General features: G+C 44.9%; 63 non-coding genes across 63 annotated transcripts; all 63 read right to left on the bottom strand.

The window, feature by feature from the left end:
- Positions 1 to 120: 120 nt before the first annotated feature.
- On the bottom strand, positions 121 to 193 carry TRNAV-UAC (transfer RNA valine (anticodon UAC)). Its single transcript has one exon. It is a non-coding gene; the product is annotated as a tRNA-Val (tRNA).
- A 96-nt stretch (positions 194 to 289) lies between these two features.
- Positions 290 to 362, bottom strand: TRNAV-AAC (transfer RNA valine (anticodon AAC)). Its single transcript has one exon. It is a non-coding gene; the product is annotated as a tRNA-Val (tRNA).
- Positions 363 to 458: 96 nt separating this feature from the next.
- TRNAV-AAC (transfer RNA valine (anticodon AAC)) lies at positions 459 to 531 on the bottom strand. The gene has a single exon. It is a non-coding gene; the product is annotated as a tRNA-Val (tRNA).
- A 265-nt stretch (positions 532 to 796) lies between these two features.
- On the bottom strand, positions 797 to 869 carry TRNAV-AAC (transfer RNA valine (anticodon AAC)). Its single transcript has one exon. It is a non-coding gene; the product is annotated as a tRNA-Val (tRNA).
- A 96-nt stretch (positions 870 to 965) lies between these two features.
- TRNAV-UAC (transfer RNA valine (anticodon UAC)) lies at positions 966 to 1,037 on the bottom strand. The gene has a single exon. It is a non-coding gene; the product is annotated as a tRNA-Val (tRNA).
- Positions 1,038 to 1,133: 96 nt separating this feature from the next.
- On the bottom strand, positions 1,134 to 1,206 carry TRNAV-AAC (transfer RNA valine (anticodon AAC)). The gene has a single exon. It is a non-coding gene; the product is annotated as a tRNA-Val (tRNA).
- A 265-nt stretch (positions 1,207 to 1,471) lies between these two features.
- Positions 1,472 to 1,544, bottom strand: TRNAV-UAC (transfer RNA valine (anticodon UAC)). The gene has a single exon. It is a non-coding gene; the product is annotated as a tRNA-Val (tRNA).
- A 96-nt stretch (positions 1,545 to 1,640) lies between these two features.
- Positions 1,641 to 1,713, bottom strand: TRNAV-UAC (transfer RNA valine (anticodon UAC)). Its single transcript has one exon. It is a non-coding gene; the product is annotated as a tRNA-Val (tRNA).
- Positions 1,714 to 1,809: 96 nt separating this feature from the next.
- Positions 1,810 to 1,882, bottom strand: TRNAV-UAC (transfer RNA valine (anticodon UAC)). The gene has a single exon. It is a non-coding gene; the product is annotated as a tRNA-Val (tRNA).
- A 96-nt stretch (positions 1,883 to 1,978) lies between these two features.
- TRNAV-UAC (transfer RNA valine (anticodon UAC)) lies at positions 1,979 to 2,051 on the bottom strand. The gene has a single exon. It is a non-coding gene; the product is annotated as a tRNA-Val (tRNA).
- Positions 2,052 to 2,316: 265 nt separating this feature from the next.
- On the bottom strand, positions 2,317 to 2,389 carry TRNAA-AGC (transfer RNA alanine (anticodon AGC)). Its single transcript has one exon. It is a non-coding gene; the product is annotated as a tRNA-Ala (tRNA).
- A 96-nt stretch (positions 2,390 to 2,485) lies between these two features.
- Positions 2,486 to 2,558, bottom strand: TRNAV-AAC (transfer RNA valine (anticodon AAC)). The gene has a single exon. It is a non-coding gene; the product is annotated as a tRNA-Val (tRNA).
- A 96-nt stretch (positions 2,559 to 2,654) lies between these two features.
- TRNAV-UAC (transfer RNA valine (anticodon UAC)) lies at positions 2,655 to 2,727 on the bottom strand. Its single transcript has one exon. It is a non-coding gene; the product is annotated as a tRNA-Val (tRNA).
- A 96-nt stretch (positions 2,728 to 2,823) lies between these two features.
- TRNAV-UAC (transfer RNA valine (anticodon UAC)) lies at positions 2,824 to 2,896 on the bottom strand. Its single transcript has one exon. It is a non-coding gene; the product is annotated as a tRNA-Val (tRNA).
- Positions 2,897 to 2,992: 96 nt separating this feature from the next.
- TRNAV-AAC (transfer RNA valine (anticodon AAC)) lies at positions 2,993 to 3,065 on the bottom strand. The gene has a single exon. It is a non-coding gene; the product is annotated as a tRNA-Val (tRNA).
- Positions 3,066 to 3,161: 96 nt separating this feature from the next.
- TRNAV-UAC (transfer RNA valine (anticodon UAC)) lies at positions 3,162 to 3,234 on the bottom strand. The gene has a single exon. It is a non-coding gene; the product is annotated as a tRNA-Val (tRNA).
- A 264-nt stretch (positions 3,235 to 3,498) lies between these two features.
- Positions 3,499 to 3,572, bottom strand: TRNAV-UAC (transfer RNA valine (anticodon UAC)). Its single transcript has one exon. It is a non-coding gene; the product is annotated as a tRNA-Val (tRNA).
- Positions 3,573 to 3,668: 96 nt separating this feature from the next.
- On the bottom strand, positions 3,669 to 3,741 carry TRNAV-AAC (transfer RNA valine (anticodon AAC)). Its single transcript has one exon. It is a non-coding gene; the product is annotated as a tRNA-Val (tRNA).
- A 266-nt stretch (positions 3,742 to 4,007) lies between these two features.
- On the bottom strand, positions 4,008 to 4,080 carry TRNAV-AAC (transfer RNA valine (anticodon AAC)). The gene has a single exon. It is a non-coding gene; the product is annotated as a tRNA-Val (tRNA).
- Positions 4,081 to 4,176: 96 nt separating this feature from the next.
- Positions 4,177 to 4,249, bottom strand: TRNAV-AAC (transfer RNA valine (anticodon AAC)). The gene has a single exon. It is a non-coding gene; the product is annotated as a tRNA-Val (tRNA).
- Positions 4,250 to 4,345: 96 nt separating this feature from the next.
- On the bottom strand, positions 4,346 to 4,418 carry TRNAV-UAC (transfer RNA valine (anticodon UAC)). Its single transcript has one exon. It is a non-coding gene; the product is annotated as a tRNA-Val (tRNA).
- Positions 4,419 to 4,514: 96 nt separating this feature from the next.
- On the bottom strand, positions 4,515 to 4,587 carry TRNAV-AAC (transfer RNA valine (anticodon AAC)). The gene has a single exon. It is a non-coding gene; the product is annotated as a tRNA-Val (tRNA).
- A 96-nt stretch (positions 4,588 to 4,683) lies between these two features.
- TRNAA-UGC (transfer RNA alanine (anticodon UGC)) lies at positions 4,684 to 4,756 on the bottom strand. The gene has a single exon. It is a non-coding gene; the product is annotated as a tRNA-Ala (tRNA).
- Positions 4,757 to 4,852: 96 nt separating this feature from the next.
- On the bottom strand, positions 4,853 to 4,925 carry TRNAV-UAC (transfer RNA valine (anticodon UAC)). Its single transcript has one exon. It is a non-coding gene; the product is annotated as a tRNA-Val (tRNA).
- A 96-nt stretch (positions 4,926 to 5,021) lies between these two features.
- On the bottom strand, positions 5,022 to 5,094 carry TRNAV-UAC (transfer RNA valine (anticodon UAC)). The gene has a single exon. It is a non-coding gene; the product is annotated as a tRNA-Val (tRNA).
- Positions 5,095 to 5,190: 96 nt separating this feature from the next.
- TRNAV-UAC (transfer RNA valine (anticodon UAC)) lies at positions 5,191 to 5,263 on the bottom strand. Its single transcript has one exon. It is a non-coding gene; the product is annotated as a tRNA-Val (tRNA).
- A 96-nt stretch (positions 5,264 to 5,359) lies between these two features.
- On the bottom strand, positions 5,360 to 5,432 carry TRNAV-UAC (transfer RNA valine (anticodon UAC)). Its single transcript has one exon. It is a non-coding gene; the product is annotated as a tRNA-Val (tRNA).
- A 96-nt stretch (positions 5,433 to 5,528) lies between these two features.
- TRNAV-UAC (transfer RNA valine (anticodon UAC)) lies at positions 5,529 to 5,601 on the bottom strand. The gene has a single exon. It is a non-coding gene; the product is annotated as a tRNA-Val (tRNA).
- Positions 5,602 to 5,697: 96 nt separating this feature from the next.
- On the bottom strand, positions 5,698 to 5,770 carry TRNAV-UAC (transfer RNA valine (anticodon UAC)). Its single transcript has one exon. It is a non-coding gene; the product is annotated as a tRNA-Val (tRNA).
- A 265-nt stretch (positions 5,771 to 6,035) lies between these two features.
- On the bottom strand, positions 6,036 to 6,108 carry TRNAA-AGC (transfer RNA alanine (anticodon AGC)). Its single transcript has one exon. It is a non-coding gene; the product is annotated as a tRNA-Ala (tRNA).
- Positions 6,109 to 6,204: 96 nt separating this feature from the next.
- On the bottom strand, positions 6,205 to 6,277 carry TRNAV-AAC (transfer RNA valine (anticodon AAC)). The gene has a single exon. It is a non-coding gene; the product is annotated as a tRNA-Val (tRNA).
- Positions 6,278 to 6,373: 96 nt separating this feature from the next.
- TRNAV-UAC (transfer RNA valine (anticodon UAC)) lies at positions 6,374 to 6,446 on the bottom strand. The gene has a single exon. It is a non-coding gene; the product is annotated as a tRNA-Val (tRNA).
- Positions 6,447 to 6,542: 96 nt separating this feature from the next.
- On the bottom strand, positions 6,543 to 6,615 carry TRNAV-UAC (transfer RNA valine (anticodon UAC)). The gene has a single exon. It is a non-coding gene; the product is annotated as a tRNA-Val (tRNA).
- A 96-nt stretch (positions 6,616 to 6,711) lies between these two features.
- On the bottom strand, positions 6,712 to 6,784 carry TRNAV-AAC (transfer RNA valine (anticodon AAC)). The gene has a single exon. It is a non-coding gene; the product is annotated as a tRNA-Val (tRNA).
- Positions 6,785 to 6,880: 96 nt separating this feature from the next.
- TRNAV-UAC (transfer RNA valine (anticodon UAC)) lies at positions 6,881 to 6,953 on the bottom strand. The gene has a single exon. It is a non-coding gene; the product is annotated as a tRNA-Val (tRNA).
- A 96-nt stretch (positions 6,954 to 7,049) lies between these two features.
- Positions 7,050 to 7,122, bottom strand: TRNAV-AAC (transfer RNA valine (anticodon AAC)). The gene has a single exon. It is a non-coding gene; the product is annotated as a tRNA-Val (tRNA).
- Positions 7,123 to 7,218: 96 nt separating this feature from the next.
- Positions 7,219 to 7,292, bottom strand: TRNAV-UAC (transfer RNA valine (anticodon UAC)). The gene has a single exon. It is a non-coding gene; the product is annotated as a tRNA-Val (tRNA).
- Positions 7,293 to 7,727: 435 nt separating this feature from the next.
- On the bottom strand, positions 7,728 to 7,800 carry TRNAV-AAC (transfer RNA valine (anticodon AAC)). The gene has a single exon. It is a non-coding gene; the product is annotated as a tRNA-Val (tRNA).
- Positions 7,801 to 7,896: 96 nt separating this feature from the next.
- On the bottom strand, positions 7,897 to 7,969 carry TRNAV-AAC (transfer RNA valine (anticodon AAC)). The gene has a single exon. It is a non-coding gene; the product is annotated as a tRNA-Val (tRNA).
- A 96-nt stretch (positions 7,970 to 8,065) lies between these two features.
- On the bottom strand, positions 8,066 to 8,138 carry TRNAV-UAC (transfer RNA valine (anticodon UAC)). Its single transcript has one exon. It is a non-coding gene; the product is annotated as a tRNA-Val (tRNA).
- A 96-nt stretch (positions 8,139 to 8,234) lies between these two features.
- TRNAV-AAC (transfer RNA valine (anticodon AAC)) lies at positions 8,235 to 8,307 on the bottom strand. Its single transcript has one exon. It is a non-coding gene; the product is annotated as a tRNA-Val (tRNA).
- Positions 8,308 to 8,403: 96 nt separating this feature from the next.
- On the bottom strand, positions 8,404 to 8,476 carry TRNAV-AAC (transfer RNA valine (anticodon AAC)). Its single transcript has one exon. It is a non-coding gene; the product is annotated as a tRNA-Val (tRNA).
- A 96-nt stretch (positions 8,477 to 8,572) lies between these two features.
- On the bottom strand, positions 8,573 to 8,645 carry TRNAA-UGC (transfer RNA alanine (anticodon UGC)). Its single transcript has one exon. It is a non-coding gene; the product is annotated as a tRNA-Ala (tRNA).
- Positions 8,646 to 8,741: 96 nt separating this feature from the next.
- Positions 8,742 to 8,814, bottom strand: TRNAV-AAC (transfer RNA valine (anticodon AAC)). The gene has a single exon. It is a non-coding gene; the product is annotated as a tRNA-Val (tRNA).
- A 96-nt stretch (positions 8,815 to 8,910) lies between these two features.
- Positions 8,911 to 8,983, bottom strand: TRNAV-UAC (transfer RNA valine (anticodon UAC)). The gene has a single exon. It is a non-coding gene; the product is annotated as a tRNA-Val (tRNA).
- Positions 8,984 to 9,079: 96 nt separating this feature from the next.
- TRNAV-AAC (transfer RNA valine (anticodon AAC)) lies at positions 9,080 to 9,152 on the bottom strand. Its single transcript has one exon. It is a non-coding gene; the product is annotated as a tRNA-Val (tRNA).
- A 96-nt stretch (positions 9,153 to 9,248) lies between these two features.
- Positions 9,249 to 9,321, bottom strand: TRNAV-UAC (transfer RNA valine (anticodon UAC)). The gene has a single exon. It is a non-coding gene; the product is annotated as a tRNA-Val (tRNA).
- Positions 9,322 to 9,417: 96 nt separating this feature from the next.
- Positions 9,418 to 9,490, bottom strand: TRNAV-AAC (transfer RNA valine (anticodon AAC)). The gene has a single exon. It is a non-coding gene; the product is annotated as a tRNA-Val (tRNA).
- Positions 9,491 to 9,586: 96 nt separating this feature from the next.
- TRNAV-UAC (transfer RNA valine (anticodon UAC)) lies at positions 9,587 to 9,660 on the bottom strand. The gene has a single exon. It is a non-coding gene; the product is annotated as a tRNA-Val (tRNA).
- A 96-nt stretch (positions 9,661 to 9,756) lies between these two features.
- TRNAV-UAC (transfer RNA valine (anticodon UAC)) lies at positions 9,757 to 9,829 on the bottom strand. Its single transcript has one exon. It is a non-coding gene; the product is annotated as a tRNA-Val (tRNA).
- Positions 9,830 to 9,925: 96 nt separating this feature from the next.
- TRNAV-AAC (transfer RNA valine (anticodon AAC)) lies at positions 9,926 to 9,998 on the bottom strand. Its single transcript has one exon. It is a non-coding gene; the product is annotated as a tRNA-Val (tRNA).
- A 96-nt stretch (positions 9,999 to 10,094) lies between these two features.
- TRNAV-AAC (transfer RNA valine (anticodon AAC)) lies at positions 10,095 to 10,167 on the bottom strand. Its single transcript has one exon. It is a non-coding gene; the product is annotated as a tRNA-Val (tRNA).
- A 96-nt stretch (positions 10,168 to 10,263) lies between these two features.
- On the bottom strand, positions 10,264 to 10,337 carry TRNAV-UAC (transfer RNA valine (anticodon UAC)). Its single transcript has one exon. It is a non-coding gene; the product is annotated as a tRNA-Val (tRNA).
- Positions 10,338 to 10,433: 96 nt separating this feature from the next.
- TRNAV-UAC (transfer RNA valine (anticodon UAC)) lies at positions 10,434 to 10,506 on the bottom strand. The gene has a single exon. It is a non-coding gene; the product is annotated as a tRNA-Val (tRNA).
- A 96-nt stretch (positions 10,507 to 10,602) lies between these two features.
- TRNAV-AAC (transfer RNA valine (anticodon AAC)) lies at positions 10,603 to 10,675 on the bottom strand. Its single transcript has one exon. It is a non-coding gene; the product is annotated as a tRNA-Val (tRNA).
- Positions 10,676 to 10,941: 266 nt separating this feature from the next.
- On the bottom strand, positions 10,942 to 11,014 carry TRNAV-AAC (transfer RNA valine (anticodon AAC)). The gene has a single exon. It is a non-coding gene; the product is annotated as a tRNA-Val (tRNA).
- A 96-nt stretch (positions 11,015 to 11,110) lies between these two features.
- On the bottom strand, positions 11,111 to 11,183 carry TRNAV-AAC (transfer RNA valine (anticodon AAC)). Its single transcript has one exon. It is a non-coding gene; the product is annotated as a tRNA-Val (tRNA).
- A 96-nt stretch (positions 11,184 to 11,279) lies between these two features.
- Positions 11,280 to 11,352, bottom strand: TRNAV-UAC (transfer RNA valine (anticodon UAC)). The gene has a single exon. It is a non-coding gene; the product is annotated as a tRNA-Val (tRNA).
- A 96-nt stretch (positions 11,353 to 11,448) lies between these two features.
- On the bottom strand, positions 11,449 to 11,521 carry TRNAV-AAC (transfer RNA valine (anticodon AAC)). Its single transcript has one exon. It is a non-coding gene; the product is annotated as a tRNA-Val (tRNA).
- Positions 11,522 to 11,786: 265 nt separating this feature from the next.
- On the bottom strand, positions 11,787 to 11,860 carry TRNAV-UAC (transfer RNA valine (anticodon UAC)). The gene has a single exon. It is a non-coding gene; the product is annotated as a tRNA-Val (tRNA).
- Positions 11,861 to 11,956: 96 nt separating this feature from the next.
- TRNAV-UAC (transfer RNA valine (anticodon UAC)) lies at positions 11,957 to 12,029 on the bottom strand. Its single transcript has one exon. It is a non-coding gene; the product is annotated as a tRNA-Val (tRNA).
- Positions 12,030 to 12,125: 96 nt separating this feature from the next.
- On the bottom strand, positions 12,126 to 12,198 carry TRNAV-AAC (transfer RNA valine (anticodon AAC)). Its single transcript has one exon. It is a non-coding gene; the product is annotated as a tRNA-Val (tRNA).
- Positions 12,199 to 12,294: 96 nt separating this feature from the next.
- On the bottom strand, positions 12,295 to 12,367 carry TRNAV-AAC (transfer RNA valine (anticodon AAC)). Its single transcript has one exon. It is a non-coding gene; the product is annotated as a tRNA-Val (tRNA).
- Between the last annotated feature and the right edge of the window lie 74 nt (positions 12,368 to 12,441).

Here is a 12,441-nt window from a genome sequence, read left to right as displayed (position 1 = left end):
TGATAACCACTACACCACAGGTACGGGCCGAGTCCTCCAGAACAGGCATTACATGAATGGTTGGCAACAACCTTGTAAGAAAAGAAATTTAACGGTGTTTTGTGTAATTATATAGTAATCTGTACCTGCCAGGGATCGAACCTGGGACATTCCGCGTGTAAGGCGGATGTGATAACCACTACACCACAGGTACGGGCCGAGTCCTCCAGAATAGGCATTACATGAATGATTGGCATCAACCTTGTAAGAAAAGAAATTTAACGGTGTTTTGTGTAAAGATATGGTAATCTGTACCTGCCAGGGTTCGAACCTGGGACATTCCGCGTGTTAGGCGGATGTGATAACCACTACACCACAGGTACGGGCCGAGTCCTCCAGTACAGGCGTTACATGAATGATTGGCATCAAGCTTGTAAGAAAAGAAATTTAACGGTGTTTTGTGTAATGATATGGTAATCTGTACCTGCCAGGGTTCGAACCTGGGACATTCCGCGTGTTAGGCGGATGTGATAACCACTACACCACAGGTACGGGACGAGTCCTCCAGAACAGGCATTACATGAATGATTGGCATCAAGCTTGTAAGAAAAGAAATTTTACAGTGTTTTGTGTGATGATATGGTAATCTGTACCTGCCAGGGATCGAACCTGGGACATTCCGCGTGTTAGGCGGATGTGATAATAACTACACCACAGGTACGGGCCGAGTCCTCCAGAACAGGCATTACATGAATGATTGGCATCAACCTTGTAAGAAAAGAAATTTAACGGTGTTTTGTGTAATGATATGGTAATCTGTACCTGCCAGGGATCGAACCTGGGACATTCCGCGTGTTAAGCGGATGTGATAACCACTACACCACAGGTACCGGCCGTGTCCTCCAGAATAGGCATTACATGAATGATTGGCATCAACCTTGTAAGAAAAAAAATTTAACGGTGTTTTGTGTAATGATATGGTAATCTGTACCTGCCAGGGATCGACCTGGGACATTCCGCGTGTAAGGCGGATGTGATAACCACTACACCACAGGTACGGGCCGAGTGTTCCAGAATAGGCATTACATGAATGATTGGCAACAACCTTGTAAGAAAAGAAACTTAACGGTGTTTTTTGTAATTATATAGTAATCTGTACCTGCCAGGGATCGAACCTGGGACATTCCGCGTGTTAGGCGGATGTGATAACCACTACACCACAGGTACGGGCCGAGTGTTCCAGAATAGGCATTACATGAATGATTGGCAACAACCTTGTAAGAAAAGAAATTTAACGGTGTTTTGTGTAATTATATAGTAATCTGTACCTGCCAGGGATCGAACCAGGGACATTCCGCGTGTTAGGCGGATGTGATAACCACTACACCACCGGTACGGGCCGAGTCCTCCAGAACAGGCATTACATGAATGATTGGCATCAACCTTGTAAGAAAAGAAATTTAACGGTGTTTTGTGTAATGATATGGTAATCTGTACCTGCCAGGGATCGAACCTGGGACATTCCACGTGTAAGGCGGATGTGATAACCACTACACCACAGGTACGGGACGAGTCGTCCAGAATAGGCATTACATGAATGATTGGCATCAACCTTGTAAGAAAAGAAATTTAACGGTGTTTTGTGTAATGATATGGTAATCTGTACCTGCCAGGGATCGAACCTGGGACATTCCGCGTGTAATGCGGATCTGATAACCACTACAACACAGGTACGGGCCAAGTACTCCAGAATAGGCATTACATGAATGATTGGCATCAACCTTGTAAGAAAAGAAATTTAACGGTGTTTTGTGTAATGATATGGTAATCTGTACCTGCCAGGGATCGAACCTGGGACATTCCGCGTGTAAGGCGGATGTGATAACCACTACACCACAGGTACGGGACGAGTCGTCCAGAATAGGCATTACATGAATGATTGGCATCAACCTTGTAAGAAAAGAAATTTAACGGTGTTTTGTGTAATGATATGGTAATCTGTACCTGCCAGGGATGGAACCTGGGACATTCCTCGTGTAAGGCGGATGTGATAACCACTACACCACAGGTACGGGCCGAGTCCTCCAGAATAGGCATTACATGAATGATTGGCATCAACCTTGTAAGAAAAGAAATTTAACGGTGTTTTGTGTAATGATATGGTAATCTGTACCTGCCAGGGTTCGAACCTGGGACATTCCGCGTGTTAGGCGGATGTGATAATAACTACACCACAGGTACGGGCCGAGTCCTCCAGAACAGGCATTACATGAATGATTGGCATCAACCTTGTAAGAAAAGAAATTTAACGGTGTTTACTGTAATGATATGGTAATCTGTATCTGCCAGGGATCCAACCTGGGACATTCCGCGTGCTAAGCGGATGTGATAACCACTACACCACAGGTACCGGCCGTGTCCTCCAGAATAGGCATTACATGAATGATTGGCATCAACCTTGTAAGAAAAGAAATTTAACGGTGTTTTGTGTGATGATATGGTAATCTGTACCTGCCAGGGTTCGAACCTGGGACATTCCGCGTGTTAGGCGGATGTGATAACCACTACACCACAGGTACGGGACGAGTGTTCCAGAATAGGCATTACATGAATGATTGGCAACAACCTTGTAAGAAAAGAAATTTAACGGTGTTTTGTGTAATTATATAGTAATCTGTACCTGCCAGGGATCGAACCTGGGACATTCCGCGTGTAAGGCGGATGTGATAACCACTACACCACAGGTACGGGACGAGTCGTCCAGAATAGGCATTACATGAATGATTGGCATCAACCTTGTAAGAAAAGAAATTTAACGGTGTTTTGTGTAATGATATGGTAATCTGTACCTGCCAGGGATCGAACCTGGGACATTCCGCGTGTAAGGCGGATGTGATAACCACTACACCACTGGTACGGGACGAGTCGTCCAGAATAGGCATTACATGAATGATTGGCATCAACCTTGTAAGAAAAGAAATTTAACGGTGTTTTTTGTAATGATATGGTAATCTGTACCTGCCAGGGATCGAACCTGGGACATTCCGCGTGTTAGGCGGATGTGATAACCACTACACCACAGGTACGGGCCGAGTCCTCCAGAACAGGCATTACATGAATGATTGGCAACAACCTTGTAAGAAAAGAAATTTAACGGTGTTTTGTGTAATTATATAGTAATCTGTACCTGCCAGGGATCGAACCTGGGACATTCCGCGTGTAAGGCGGATGTGAAAACCACTTCACCACAGGTACGGGCCGAGTCCTCCAGAATAGGCATTTCATGAATGATTGGCATCAACCATGTAAGAAAAGAAATTTAACGGTGTTTTGTGTAATGATATGGTAATCTGTACCTGCCAGGGATCGAACCTGGGACATTCCGCGTGTTAGGTGGATGTGATAACCACTACACCACGATACGGGCCGAGTCCTCCAGAACAGGCATTACATGAATGATTGGCATCAACCTTGTAAGAAAAGAAAATTAACGGTGTTTTGTGTAATGATATGGTAATCTGTACCAGCCACGGATCGAAACCTGGGACATTCCGCGTGTAAGGCGGATGTGATAACCACTACACCACAGGTACGGGCCGAGTGTTTCAGAATAGGCATTACATGAATGATTGGCAACAACCTTGTAAGAAAAGAAATTTAACGGTGTTTTGTGTAACGAAATGGTAATCTGTACCTGCCAGGGATCGAACCTGGGACATTCCGCGTGTTAGGTGGATGTGATAACCACTACACCACAGGTACGGGCCGAGTCCTCCAGAACAGGCATTACATGAATGATTGGCATCAACCTTGTAAGAAAAGAAAATTAACGGTGTTTTGTGTAATGATATGGTAATCTGTACCTGCCACGGATCGAAACCTGGGACATTCCGCGTGTTAGGCGGATGTGATAACCACTACACCACAGGTACGGGCCGAGTCCTCCAGAATAGGCATTACATGAATGATTGGCATCAACCTTGTAAGAGAAGAAATTTAACGGTGTTTTGTGTAACGAAATGGTAATCTGTACCTGCCAGGGATCGAACCTGGCACATTCCGCTTGTTAGGCGGATGTGATAACCACTACACCACAGGTACGGGCCGAGTCGTCCAGAATAGGCATTACATGAATGAATGGTATCAACCTTGTAAGAGAAGAAGTTTAACGGTGTGTTGTGTAATTATATAGTAATCTGTACCTGCCAGGAATCGAACCTGGGACATTCCGCGTGTTAGGCGGATGTGATAACCACTACACCACAGGTACGGGCCGAGTGTTCCAGAAAAGGCATTACATGAATGATTGGCAACAACCTTGTAAGAAAAGAAATTTAACGGTGTTTTGTGTAATTATATAGTAATCTGTACCTGCCAGGGATCGAACCTGGGACATTCCGCGTGTAAGGCGGATGTGATAACCACTACACCACAGGTACGGGCCGAGTCCTCCAGAACAGGCATTACATGAATGATTGGCAACAACCTTGTAAGAAAAGAAATTTAACGGTGTTTTGTGTAATTATATAGTAATCTGTACCTGCCAGGGATCAAACCTGGGACATTCCGCGTGTTAGGCGGATGTGATAACCACTACACCACAGGTACGGGCCGAGTGTTCCAGAATAGGCATTACATGAATGATTGGCAACAACCTTGTAAGAAAAGAAATTTAACGATGTTTTGTGTAATTATATAGTAATCTGTACCTGCCAGGGATCGAACCTGGGACATTCCGCGTGCAAGGCGGATGTGATAACCACTACACCACAGGTACGGGCCGAGTCCTCCAGAATAGGCATTACATGAATGATTGGCATCAACCTTGTAAGAAAAGAAATTTAACGGTGTTTTGTGTGATGATATGGTAATCTGTACCTGCCAGGGTTCGAACCTGGGACATTCCGCGTGTAAGGCGGATGTGATAACCACTACACCACAGGTACGGGACGAGTCGTCCAGAATAGGCATTACATGAATGATTGGCATCAACCTTGTAAGAAAAGAAATTTAACGGTGTTTTGTGTAATGATATGGTAATCTGTACCTGCCAGGGATCGAACCTGGGACATTCCACGTGTAAGGCGGATGTGATAACCACTACACCACAGGTACGGGACGAGTCGTCCAGAATAGGCATTACATGAATGATTGGCATCAACCTTGTAAGAAAAGAAATTTAACGGTGTTTTGTGTAATGATATGGTAATCTGTACCTGCCAGGGATCGAACCTGGGACATTCCGCGTGTAATGCGGATCTGATAACCACTACAACACAGGTACGGGCCAAGTACTCCAGAATAGGCATTACATGAATGATTGGCATCAACCTTGTAAGAAAAGAAATTTAACGGTGTTTTGTGTAATGATATGGTAATCTGTACCTGCCAGGGATCGAACCTGGGACATTCCGCGTGTAAGGCGGATGCGATAACCACTACACCACAGGTACGGGACGAGTCGTCCAGAATAGGCATTACATGAATGATTGGCATCAACCTTGTAAGAAAAGAAATTTAACGGTGTTTTGTGTAATGATATGGTAATCTGTACCTGCCAGGGATGGAACCTGGGACATTCCTCGTGTAAGGCGGATGTGATAACCACTACACCACAGGTACGGGACGAGTCGTCCAGAATAGGCATTACATGAATGATTGGCATCAACCTTGTAAGAAAAGAAATTTAACGGTGTTTTGTGTAATGATATGGTAATCTGTACCTGCCAGGGATGGAACCTGGGACATTCCTCGTGTAAGGCGGATGTGATAACCACTACACCACAGGTACGGGCCGAGTCCTCCAGAATAGGCATTACATGAATGATTGGCATCAACCTTGTAAGAAAAGAAATTTAACGGTGTTTTGTGTAATGATATGGTAATCTGTACCTGCCAGGGTTCGAACCTGGGACATTCCGCGTGTTAGGCGGATGTGATAATAACTACACCACAGGTACGGGCCGAGTCCTCCAGAACAGGCATTACATGAATGATTGGCATCAACCTTGTAAGAAAAGAAATTTAACGGTGTTTACTGTAATGATATGGTAATCTGTATCTGCCAGGGATCCAACCTGGGACATTCCGCGTGCTAAGCGGATGTGATAACCACTACACCACAGGTACCGGCCGTGTCCTCCAGAATAGGCATTACATGAATGATTGGCATCAACCTTGTAAGAAAAGAAATTTAACGGTGTTTTGTGTGATGATATGGTAATCTGTACCTGCCAGGGTTCGAACCTGGGACATTCCGCGTGTTAGGCGGATGTGATAACCACTACACCACAGGTACGGGACGAGTGTTCCAGAATAGGCATTACATGAATGATTGGCAACAACCTTGTAAGAAAAGAAATTTAACGGTGTTTTGTGTAATTATATAGTAATCTGTACCTGCCAGGGATCGAACCTGGGACATTCCGCGTGTAAGGCGGATGTGATAACCACTACACCACAGGTACGGGACGAGTCGTCCAGAATAGGCATTACATGAATGATTGGCATCAACCTTGTAAGAAAAGAAATTTAACGGTGTTTTGTGTAATGATATGGTAATCTGTACCTGCCAGGGATCGAACCTGGGACATTCCGCGTGTAAGGCGGATGTGATAACCACTACACCACTGGTACGGGACGAGTCGTCCAGAATAGGCATTACATGAATGATTGGCATCAACCTTGTAAGAAAAGAAAATTAACGGTGTTTTTTGTAATGATATGGTAATCTGTACCTGCCAGGGATCGAACCTGGGACATTCCGCGTGTTAGGCGGATGTGATAACCACTACACCACAGGTACGGGCCGAGTCCTCCAGAACAGGCATTACATGAATGATTGGCAACAACCTTGTAAGAAAAGAAATTTAACGGTGTTTTGTGTAATTATATAGTAATCTGTACCTGCCAGGGATCGAACCTGGGACATTCCGCGTGTAAGGCGGATGTGAAAACCACTTCACCACAGGTACGGGCCGAGTCCTCCAGAATAGGCATTTCATGAATGATTGGCATCAACCATGTAAGAAAAGAAATTTAACGGTGTTTTGTGTAATGATATGGTAATCTGTACCTGCCAGGGATCGAACCTGGGACATTCCGCGTGTTAGGTGGATGTGATAACCACTACACCACAGGTACGGGCCGAGTCCTCCAGAACAGGCATTACATGAATGATTGGCATCAACCTTGTAAGAAAAGAAAATTAACGGTGTTTTGTGTAATGATATGGTAATCTGTACCAGCCACGGATCGAAACCTGGGACATTCCGCGTGTAAGGCGGATGTGATAACCACTACACCACAGGTACGGGCCGAGTGTTTCAGAATAGGCATTACATGAATGATTGGCAACAACCTTGTAAGAAAAGAAATTTAACGGTGTTTTGTGTAACGAAATGGTAATCTGTACCTGCCAGGGATCGAACCTGGGACATTCCGCGTGTTAGGTGGATGTGATAACCACTACACCACTGGTACGGGCCGAGTCCTCCAGAACAGGCATTACATGAATGATTGGCATCAACCTTGTAAGAAAAGAAAATTAACGGTGTTTTGTGTAATGATATGGTAATCTGTACCTGCCACGGATCGAAACCTGGGACATTCCGCGTGTTAGGCGGATGTGATAACCACTACACCACAGGTACGGGCCGAGTCCTCCAGAATAGGCATTACATGAATGATTGGCATCAACCTTGTAAGAGAAGAAATTTAACGGTGTTTTGTGTAACGAAATGGTAATCTGTACCTGCCAGGGATCGAACCTGGCACATTCCGCTTGTTAGGCGGATGTGATAACCACTACACCACAGGTACGGGCCGAGTCGTCCAGAATAGGCATTACATGAATGAATGGTATCAACCTTGTAAGAGAAGAAGTTTAACGGTGTGTTGTGTAATTATATAGTAATCTGTACCTGCCAGGAATCGAACCTGGGACATTCCGCGTGTTAGGCGGATGTGATAACCACTACACCACAGGTACGGGCCGAGTGTTCCAGAAAAGGCATTACATGAATGATTGGCAACAACCTTGTAAGAAAAGAAATTTAACGGTGTTTTGTGTAATTATATAGTAATCTGTACCTGCCAGGGATCGAACCTGGGACATTCCGCGTGTAAGGCGGATGTGATAACCACTACACCACAGGTACGGGCCGAGTCCTCCAGAACAGGCATTACATGAATGATTGGCAACAACCTTGTAAGAAAAGAAATTTAACGGTGTTTTGTGTAATTATATAGTAATCTGTACCTGCCAGGGATCAAACCTGGGACATTCCGCGTGTTAGGCGGATGTGATAACCACTACACCACAGGTACGGGCCGAGTCCTCCAGAACAGGCATTACATGAATGATTGGCATCAACCTTGTAAGAAAAGAAATTTAACGGTGTTTTGTGTAATGATATGGTAATCTGTACCTGCCAGGGTTCGAACCTGGGACATTCCGCGTGTTAGGCGGATGTGATAACCACTACACCACAGGTACGGGCCGAGTGTTCCAGAATAGGCATTACATGAATGATTGGCAACAACCTTGTAAGAAAAGAAATTTAACGATGTTTTGTGTAATTATATAGTAATCTGTACCTGCCAGGGATCGAACCTGGGACATTCCGCGTGCAAGGCGGATGTGATAACCACTACACCACAGGTACGGGCCGAGTCCTCCAGAATAGGCATTACATGAATGATTGGCATCAACCTTGTAAGAAAAGAAATTTAACGGTGTTTTGTGTGATGATATGGTAATCTGTACCTGCCAGGGTTCGAACCTGGGACATTCCGCGTGTTAGGCGGATGTGATAACCACTACACCACAGGTACGGGACGAGTGTTCCAGAATAGGCATTACATGAATGATTGGCATCAACCTTGTAAGAAAAGAAATTTAACGGTGTTTTGTGTAATGATATGGTAATCTGTACCTGCCAGGGATCGAACCTGGGACATTCCGCGTGTAAGGCGGATGTGATAACCACTACACCACTGGTACGGGACGAGTCGTCCAGAATAGGCATTACATGAATGATTGGCATCAACCTTGTAAGAAAAGAATTTTAACGGTGTTTTGTGTAATGATATGGTAATCTGTACCTGCCAGGGATCGAACCTGGGACATTCCGCGTGTTAGGCGGATGTGATAACCACTACACCACAGGTACGGGCCGAGTCCTCCAGAACAGGCATTACATGAATGATTGGCAACAACCTTGTAAGAAAAGAAATTTAACGGTGTTTTGTGTAATTATATAGTAATCTGTACCTGCCAGGGATCGAACCTGGGACATTCCGCGTGTAAGGCGGATGTGAAAACCACTTCACCACAGGTACGGGCCGAGTCCTCCAGAATAGGCATTTCATGAATGATTGGCATCAACCATGTAAGAAAAGAAATTTAACGGTGTTTTGTGTAATGATATGGTAATCTGTACCTGCCAGGGATCGAACCTGGGACATTCCGCGTGTTAGGTGGATGTGATAACCACTACACCACAGGTACGGGCCGAGTCCTCCAGAACAGGCATTACATGAATGATTGGCATCAACCTTGTAAGAAAAGAAAATTAACGGTGTTTTGTGTAATGATATGGTAATCTGTACCAGCCACGGATCGAAACCTGGGACATTCCGCGTGTAAGGCGGATGTGATAACCACTACACCACAGGTACGGGCCGAGTGTTTCAGAATAGGCATTACATGAATGATTGGCAACAACCTTGTAAGAAAAGAAATTTAACGGTGTTTTGTGTAATTATATAGTAATCTGTACCTGCCAGGGATCGAACCTGGGACATTCCGCGTGTAAGGCGGATGTGATAACCACTACACCACAGGTACGGGCCGAGTCCTCCAGAACAGGCATTACATGAATGATTGGCAACAACCTTGTAAGAAAAGAAATTTAACGGTGTTTTGTGTAATTACATAGTAATCTGTACCTGCCAGGGATCGAACCTGGGACATTCCGCGTGTTAGGCGGATGTGATAACCACTACACCACAGGTACGGGCCGAGTCCTCCAGAACAGGCATTACATGAATGATTGGCATCAACCTTGTAAGAAAAGAAATTTAACGGTGTTTTGTGTAATGATATGGTAATCTGTACCTGCCAGGGTTCGAACCTGGGACATTCCGCGTGTTAGGCGGATGTGATAACCACTACACCACCGGTACGGGCCGAGTGTTCCAGAATAGGCATTACATGAATGATTGGCATCAACCTTGTAAGAAAAGAAAATTAACGGTGTTTTGTGTAATGATATGGTAATCTGTACCTGCCACGGATCGAAACCTGGGACATTCCGCGTGTAAGGCGGATGTGATAACCACTACACCACAGGTACGGGCCGAGTGTTCCAGAATAGGCATTACATGAATGATTGGCAACAACCTTGTAAGAAAAGAAATTTAACGGTGTTTTGTGTAATTATATAGTAATCTGTACCTGCCAGGGATCGAACCTGGGACATTCCGCGTGTAAGGCGGATGTGATAACCACTACACCACAGGTACGGGCCGAGTCCTCCAAAATAGGCATTACATGAATGATTGGCATCAACCATGTAAGAAAAGAAATTTAACGGTGTTTTGTGTAATGATATGGTAATCTGTACCTGCCAGGGATCGAACCTGGGACATTCCGCGTGTTAGGTGGATGTGATAACCACTACACCACAGGTACGGGCCGAGTCCTCCAGAACAGGCATTACATGAATGATTGGCATCAACCTTGTAAGAAAAGAAAATTAACGGTGTTTTGTGTAATGATATGGTAATCTGTACCTGCCACGGATCGAAACCTGGGACATTCTGCGTGTTAGGCGGATGTGATAACCACTACACCACAGGTACGGGCCGAGTCCTCCAGAATAGCCATTACATGAATGATTGGCATCAACCTTGTAAGAGAAGAAATTTAACGGTGTTTTGTGTAACGAAATGGTAATCTGTACCTGCCAGGGATCGAACCTGGCACATTCCGCTTGTTAGGCGGATGTGATAACCACTACACCACAGGTACGGGCCGAGTCGTCCAGAATAGGCATTACATGAATGAATGGTATCAACCTTGTAAGAGAAGAAGTTTAACGGTGTGTTGTGTAATTATATAGTAATCTGTACCTGCCAGGGATCGAACCTGGGACATTCCGCGTGTTAGGCGGATGTGATAACCACTACACCACAGGTACGGGCCGAGTGTTCCAGAAAAGGCATTACATGAATGATTGGCAACAACCTTGTAAGAAAAGAAATTTAACGGTGTTTTGTGTAATTATATAGTAATCTGTACCTGCCAGAGATCGAACCTGGGACATTCCGCGTGTAAGGCGGATGTGATAACCACTACACCACAGGTACGGGCCGAGTCCTCCAGAACAGGCATTACATGAATGATTGGCAACAACCTTGTAAGAAAAGAAATTTAACGGTGTTTTGTGTAATTATATAGTAATCTGTACCTGCCAGGGATCGAACCTGGGACATTCCGCGTGTTAGGCGGATGTGATAACCACTACACCACAGGTACGGGCCGAGTCCTCCAGAACAGGCATTACATGAATGATTGGCATCAACCTTGTAAGAAAAGAAATTTAACGGTGTTTTGTGTAATGATATGGTAATCTGTACCTGCCAGGGTTCGAACCTGGGACAATCCGCGTGTTAGGCGGATGTGATAACCACTACACCACCGGTACGGGCCGAGTGTTCCAGAATAGGCATTACATGAATGATTGGCATCAACCTTGTAAGAAAAGAAAATTAACGGTGTTTTGTGTAATGATATGGTAATCTGTACCTGCCACGGATCGAAACCTGGGACATTCCGCGTGTAAGGCGGATGTGATAACCACTACACCACAGGTACGGGCCGAGTGTTCCAGAATAGGCATTACATGAATGATTGGCAACAACCTTGTAAGAAAAGAAATTTAACGATGTTTTGTGTAATTATATAGTAATCTGTACCTGCCAGGGATCGAACCTGGGACATTCCGCGTGTAAGGCGGATGTGATAACCACTACACCACAGGTACGGGCCGAGTCCTCCAGAATAGGCATTACATGAATGATTGGCATCAACCTTGTAAGAAAAGAAATTTACCGGTGTTTTGTGTAAAGATATGGTAAGCTGTACCTGCCAGGGTTCGAACCTGGGACATTCCGCGTGTTAGGCGGATGTGATAACCACTACACCACAGGTACGGGCCGAGTCCTCCAGTACAGGCATTACATGAATGATTGGCATCAAGCTTGTAAGAAAATAAATTTAACGGTGTTTTGTGTAATGATATGGTAATCTGTACCTGCCAGGGTTCGAACCTGGGACATTCCGCGTGTTAGGCGGATGTGATAACCACTACACCACAGGTACGGGCCGAGTCCTCCAGAACAGGCATTACATGAATGATTGGCATCAAGCTTGTAAGAAAAGAAATTTTACAGTGT

Source organism: Pholcus phalangioides, unplaced genomic scaffold, assembly GCF_987345545.1.
Source record: "Pholcus phalangioides strain wild (caught in Gottingen) unplaced genomic scaffold, Ppha-v1.0 ptg000032l_1, whole genome shotgun sequence".
Taxonomy (NCBI): domain Eukaryota; kingdom Metazoa; phylum Arthropoda; class Arachnida; order Araneae; family Pholcidae; genus Pholcus; species Pholcus phalangioides.
This window is presented reverse-complemented; position numbering and strand designations above follow the sequence as displayed.